The following is a 7,137-nucleotide window of genomic DNA, read 5'->3' as shown; positions in this document are numbered from 1 at the left end:
CCTGGGAAGTCTTCATAGTCCAAAGGGGGAATTAATTCCTGTTGTCTGCTGTGTCAGTCTCCTGTGTGCAGATACCTTTAAAAACAAAAGAGCAGAACTGCCTATATAAGCCTGTCTGTCTCTCTGTGGGTGAGTGTCTCTCTATCTCTCTGTGTGTCTGCATGTGTGTTTTTTAAAAAATCAACATACTTTGTTTATCAATACAAACTGGCTGAATTATTGACAAAAGTGTCTCCCAGATGTGTCTTGCGGCAGGAATTTAACCATTAATTAAACCATTTTACCTGTGATCTAAATCCAGAACAGTTATTTGTTTTAGCTGAAAGTCAAGCCAAAGTATTTGCGTGTCCATATAATGCTGGGACAGGGAACTTCTGTTTCACAGCATGAATTTCAAATAATGACTGGATTCTTAACCTTACCAAAACAAACAAACAAAAAACACGGCTGTTCAAAAATGCCTACTACTTATTTGCATATATGAACGTATTCAAAGATATGCAGTTTTTCATTTCTCGGTGTCAAGGCTGTGCTAAAAGATACATTTAGCGCTAGGAACAAGTTTACATTCATTTAATGCCATCAGTATGTGAGGTGTACGGGAGGGCAGAGAAAGCGCATGAACCCCTCCCAAAGATTTGCAATCTAATTAAAGTTTGTAAATACCCCAGGAACTGAGGGATTGACAAATTGAAAGCCAAAGTAGCACAGAATAGACTATGCCAACCTGGTTACTTGGTTGGACACCTCCTTAATGAGCATTGTACAGTGGTGCCTCGCAAGACGAAATTAATTCGTTCTGCGAGTTTTTTTGTCTTGTGAATTTTTCCGTCTTGCGAAGCACGGTTTCCCATAGGAAATGCATTGACGGTTTCCCATAGGAATGCATTGACGGTTTTAAGAAAAAGGCGCAAGATGTTTTCGTCTTGCGAAGCAAGCCCATAGGGAAATTCGTCTTGCGAAGCAACTCAAAAAACAAAAAACTCTTTCGTCTTGCGAGGCATTCGACTTGCGAGGTACCACTGTAGTCCAAACCATTTGGAGGACACTACATTGATGAAGGCTGGTACTGAAGATACTTTGGACCAGCAGAGAACATTTAGTCACTCCAAGCCTTAGCACCACAAGATCCATGAAGATCTCCTCCAAACTTTCTTCTGTACTGAGTTGTGCTTCTTGAATTATATACAGAGGCACTGACACTCTTAAAAATACTGTCATCCATATTGACAAAATATTGTCACTGCTTAGGGTTGTTCCTGTAGTCAGACCAGCTCTAATGACATACATGTGGCCATAAGGCTGCAGGCAATATGAAACTAAAAGCTTTGCTAGCAAAATAACTTTTGAAGAGGGATTTATAGGAAAGGGGAACAGCTTGATAGTTGTTTTGCACTTTCAGATTGGCTTCTTTAAGGAGATTATATGAACCTGTACCTGTATTTCACAGGATCTGGTTGCCCAGATAACTGAATCCATTAGGAGGAACCCAGGCTCATGTCCACAGAGTCATTTGGGGAATGTTACTATTGCTTTACAGTACTTCCACATGCAGCAGCTTATAGGATTGCTTCAGGAAACAATGCTGTAAGGGGGATATGACTGAATAAAGCTCATGGAGCAGGGAAGTCTGTTCCAAGCACTGGAAGCAGTCTGAGAGAAGGAAGTGGGGGGAATGAGACAAATGACAAATAAGTCAGAAAATGCATACAAAGGACCCTGCTGCATCAGACCTAAAGTCCAACTAGTTCAGCATTTGGTTCCCACAGTGGACAGAAGCCCACAAGCAGGGAATGATATCAATAGATGATGAAAACAAATGAAGGAGGTGAGGGGATGGCCAGACTATGCTTAAGGTGCCTATTCAAGTAGCAGAATTTCCATCAGGATGGATGCTTTTGATTTTTGAGAACCAGCCCAAGTAGCGGGTGAATTGACTTCAATGCTGAATGTGTTAGTGCTGCTTTGTAGACTATGCTCAAGTGATGTTCAGAACAACTGGAATATGAATGTTTTCAATGTCCAGTAGAAACTGGTTTATTTTGACAGTACATTCTAATCATTATAGACTTTGCATGTGGGAAATGCAAAAGCCAGTTTTAGTATTGTTGTGTTAAAATGGCCATAGAAAAGCAAGGCTGGGCTCAGCTGTTCTGAACTAAAAACAACACTGGAAGTGAACCAGCTGTTATTTCTCCCCATAACCCGATAACAGAGAGTCACCAAAAGCAATTAAAAGGCTGTAAATTTTTAGGATTGATATAGGAGGATCTGCTTTATGAAGCCTATAATCAGCCTGTGGAATGTCATGCCAGCACCGAGTACTGAGCCCAAACACTGTGGGGAACATGGATAAAGGACTGGATATTTTCATGATCACTGGCGTCTTTTATAGCTGGTGGAGAAAAGATAAGAAAGGTAATTTAATTTTGTGCTGTGGGGTGAAACATGATCTGCTCCAGAAGTTCAGACTGGAAAGTCCACACCTGGCTGTGTGTGAGCAGCACAGAGTTATCTGTATGCTGTGCACATATGGGCAGGTGTGGACTGGCTATGAGTTGGGTGGGAGGAGAGTAGAAGCTGCCTTTCCTTGGAGGTAAAAATAGAGAATTTAAGAGAAGAATGAGCCAGGAGGGCAGGGCTTTGAATGCAGAGATTTAATTGACATTTTGGCTTAACCCACCGTGTATATTTTGTAAAGCTTAATAAATTCAACTGGTCTATTTTGGAGTTAGTGGGTTTTAGATTGAAGACTTGGGCTAATCCTAAAATAGGTTTCCAGGTGAGATGAGTAGATTGGGTTGGGCTGATATGTTTGATTCAGTAAGGTGAATTTTCTGTAGGGAGGAAGTGGAAGCATTGTGTAAAGGCTAAAGACTTCCATGTTGTATTGCTGGAAGGTAGATTTTACTTAGCAATTTCCCTACACAGCTTTCAAAAGTTGCTCTTGGTTTTGGAGATCTACGTTTCAGCAGTCAGTCAACTTTCCTAAGAACTAGTCTACTTCTTCCATAGACTCTTTTTTGTTTTAAGCTTCATCAAGTTAAAGACCGACCATAGGCATATTTTACTATCTCCACTGTTGGAAGCAGTCTGCCTTTGAGTACTAGTTGCAGGTGATCACAGGTGGAGAGAGCACTATTGCATCCAGGTTCCACTTGTGGTCTTCCCAAGGGCATCTGGTTGACCACTGTGAGAACAGAGTGCTGGACTGGTGGACCTGGGAAATGATCCAGCAAGGCTCTTCTTGTTTTCTGGTGTTGCAGCTACCAGGGTCTCTGGGAAGTGGTAACTATAGATGCTTTTGTGTAGGTGTCCCTGTCTTTATCTCTTATCTTTAACCAGTTACTTCAGTGTTTATCTCATTCCATTACACTTTGGTAAAGGCAAGGCAGTGTTTAAAAGGTTTGTGAATTGAAAAACCTATTCCTTTTTCTTTGGGGAAAAAAGCATTTTTGTTATCGGCGAGAAGTCCCCATCTTTTTCTCTAGCCCAGAACTCTGTTCTGGGTGTTCATGGATTGGCCAAGAGTGTTTGGGAGTTCCAGAATTATTTTCTAGCCACAGCCAATTAAAAGAGGATTAGGCTGTCAGCCAGCCATGGCAATGTGGTTTTGTTGGTCTGCTTTGGTGAAAGGCTGCTTGCTCTATTGCAAGATAAGATACTTTGTTAGGAAACCAGTCTCTCTAATTAGTTGTTATCTGCTGAATAATTTGTTTCATTTGGAAACATGGGTGCTGTGGAGATACCAAGTCTCTGGATCTCTCTCAAAGCGAGGATTCCAGGGAGAGCACAGAGGCATTTCTTAAACCCTGGGAGCGGAATTGAGACCAAGTCAATTCTGACTTTCTCAGGAAGGAAAAACATTATCTCTCCAGAGCTGCCAGCATGCTATGGAGTTGCTTTGTGCATATGTGGAATACCCATTCAGCAGACTGACTGTATTCAAATATATCTGAAGACAAACACACAACTGAAGCTGATGGATTACAGTACAGTGGTACTTCGGGTTACATACGTTTCAAGTTACAGACTCCGCTAACCCTCGGGTTAAAAACTTTGCTTCAGGACGAGAACAGAAATCATGCTCCGGCGGCGCAGCGAGAGGCCTCATTAGCTAAAGTGGTGCTTCAGGTTAAGAACAGTTTCAGGTTAAGAACAGACCTCTGGAACGAATTAAGTACTTAACCTGAGGTACCACTGTATTTTGGCATTAGTGTCTCTGGCAGTGATGAAAGTGAGAGGGAATAGAAGTGAGTACCAAAGAGTACCACAGAATACCAAACAGATATGGAATTCTGGTGAAACATTCATCACCCAAATTCATTGCTTGTTCATTGCACAAATGAGGTGATTTTTAGTCTTGGGGAAGAGTCTTCATCACAGAATGGAAGAAAACAGAAGCTGATGCAAAATAGCAAGATGATGATGCAGAGAACCAGGGCCAGCCCAGGACTTTTGGCCTGTGACAATGCCTCCCCCCCCCCCCCAGATCCAGGGGCCCTCCCTGCCCCCACTGTTGTGCCTGCGCTGCTGCTGACCCCAACATTGCAACAACTAGAGCCGGGGCTTTCTCGGCTGCGGCTCCAATCTGGTGGAACGTTCTGTCACAAGAGACTAGGGCCCTGCGGGACCTGACATCTTTCCGCAGGGCCTGCAAGACAGAGCTGTTCCACCAGGCCTTTGGTCAGGGCGCAGCCTGACTCCCTCCTCTGGCAATCTGCACAGAATTTTTGCTTAATGGTTGCCATCAATTTGATTTTAATTAATTTGTATAATGAAATGTTTTTAAAATGTTGGACTATTTGATTGTTGTTAGCCGCCCTGAGCCCAGCTTCGGCTGGCGAGGGCGGGATATAAATAAAAATTATTATTATTATTATTATTATTATTAACAGCGCAGTGGTGCAAGGGCCCAGGTGAAGCCGAGCAGGCTAGCACCAGGCATAGGGGTGGATCTGCTGCCCGAGGCAAATGGCTTTATGTCACCTTATGGATGGGCTGCCTCTGCAAAGAACAGTGACAAGCAGGTGTGCCTAGTTGGGCCCAACATTGGGGGGGGGGCCGTCATGTGTGCATGATGTCACACGCACAACGCCCCACCCCATGCCTGCCAGGTTTCATGCTCACTTTCCAGGACACTCCAAGCCTCTTGGTTATGGTGTGGGCGCAGAGAGTGAAAATTTTCCTCCAAGTCTCCTGCCTCCACCCGGTGGGCCGGCAGAAGCCGGGGAGGGGGGGAATGATGGTGGGCCCTCAATGGGGGGGGGGCTCAGGCCCCTGCCTCAAAATATTGAGGGCGCTGAAGCCCCTTCTGCCCCCTATGACTGGTGCCCCGAGCGCAAGTTAAGAGAATGTCCTTCTGGCATTTTGATTTTAGATTTCTGCTTTCAGTCTACATTTCCAACATCCTCCAAGGACAGTTGTGATATCAAATAGACTCCACATTTGTTACTGTTTATGGGAAAGGGGATGAGGCAAAGGTGGACTATTAACATGAGAAAAAGATGAAGAGGGGAAACAAGTGGAGTTTTAGAAGAAGTGACAGGTTTTCTAGATGGGAGTATGTGCCGTAGCCTAGCCTCTTGGTGTGTTCTGTTCTCTTATTAACTTTACAAGTATCACATATACTTAAAGTGAATTTAATTCTCCGATTTCCTATTCTTGTGTATCCAAAATAGCACTATATACACACAAGAGGGAGGCCTGGGGGAACTGCAAGGAGGAAACTCTAATGGGGAAGAATCCCAGAACAGTTCTTTGTGGGCTAAGCATGGCAAACAATAATGGAATATTGACTGACTGTTGGTGGTGATCGGAGGCAGGGGAATGGAAAATCAGGAAAGGGAAAATAGAACGGAGTATTACAGAAGAGTGTGTGATTAACTTGTGAAACCCTGAAGAGGACCACACTGTAACATTTTGTTGCACAGCCTCCAGAGTTTTACCATATAGTTTGTCAGCCTAGCAAGTTGCCAGAAAATTGCCCCATGCTTAGATATCCTTCCAACCCGCACCACCTAGCCTGAGAGGGCCTTTTAAAACAGCAAGAATGCAAGGTATCTGTTGTGGGTTCTCTTGGCCATAGTGAGATCCTCACATGCTCCTCCTCCTTTCCCTTGCCTCCAATTTGACTGAAAGGCATGGATTAGGCAGTGACTGCTCCTCCTGTGTTACTCACTGATGTCAGCATTTTCTGGGAATTTAGGCTTGGGAGGCGGGGTTAGAGGTCATTGTGTAGACTCAGCTGCCTGTCCATCACCTTTTCAAAAGTCCGATTAGCAATCCCGTGGCTGTCACTGTGAATTAGGCATGCAATCTGGGGGAGTGACAACTGTCTATCAGAATTTACCAGGCTATGTCTCTCCCCCCCACCCCCTAAACTTTGTGGACTCGTTAACTGGGTGGGTGTGTTCACCCACCTCTGATCACTCAGGCATGATGCCTTTTCAGGCTTGCTTTGTCTGCGGGTTGACGTTTGACTTTCAGTGCAGGAGGGTGCATTGAAAAGCTTAACTGTGAATTGCATGGAGCAGCAGGGGCTGCAGTTCCATTGAGCCCTTTATATGGTGTCTTCGTTTCATTCAGTCACCAGAAAGAAATACATTTTACAAAACCTAGAAAAGCTGCTTTGGAGACAAACAAACCTTTCACAGAAGAGTCCTGGGGAGAGTGAGTGTGAGGTTTAAAGACAGGTGGCAAGAGGTTTAACAAGTTTCTAGATTCCTGCAAAGTCCTTTTCAGCAAAGGTCTAGTGCTGGCACAGGCAAGGGCAGCACAAAGGGGATCAATTGCTTAGCCAGGATCTGCCTATCTGTCTAAAGCATTTTTACCCACACATATGCTAGCTGAAAAGGCTCCTGGAACAGCTTACAAGAATCAGTAGTAAAATTTGGGCTGAAGACATGTTGGCTGCTCTTCCTTGCAAACTATGAGGGTGTTGTATTATTAATGTGATGAGAACAAAAGCTGTGGAAGAATTCCCAACTCAAGAAATCGAATACCAAGGGTATATATCCAGATGGCTCTGATTTCAGGGCTTAGGCGTGCACCGTTTCATTGCATCAGATATCCACAAGCCGACTGTGATACTTTACTGTGTACTAGTCCTTGCAGCTGATGGGGATTGGTGTGGAC

The 7,137-nt window shown here is 44.1% G+C and overlaps 1 protein-coding gene across 7 annotated transcripts in view; it reads left to right on the top strand.

Annotated features, from left to right (window-relative positions):
• The window catches only part of SEMA3F (semaphorin 3F), a 123,428-nt gene that overhangs the window by 43,518 nt on the left and 72,773 nt on the right, over positions 1–7,137 (top strand). The gene's annotated exons all lie outside the window — the stretch shown is intronic.

This window comes from Podarcis tiliguerta (assembly GCF_965153285.1).
Source record: "Podarcis tiliguerta genome assembly, chromosome: 2".
NCBI lineage: Eukaryota > Metazoa > Chordata > Lepidosauria > Squamata > Lacertidae > Podarcis > Podarcis tiliguerta.
This window is presented reverse-complemented; position numbering and strand designations above follow the sequence as displayed.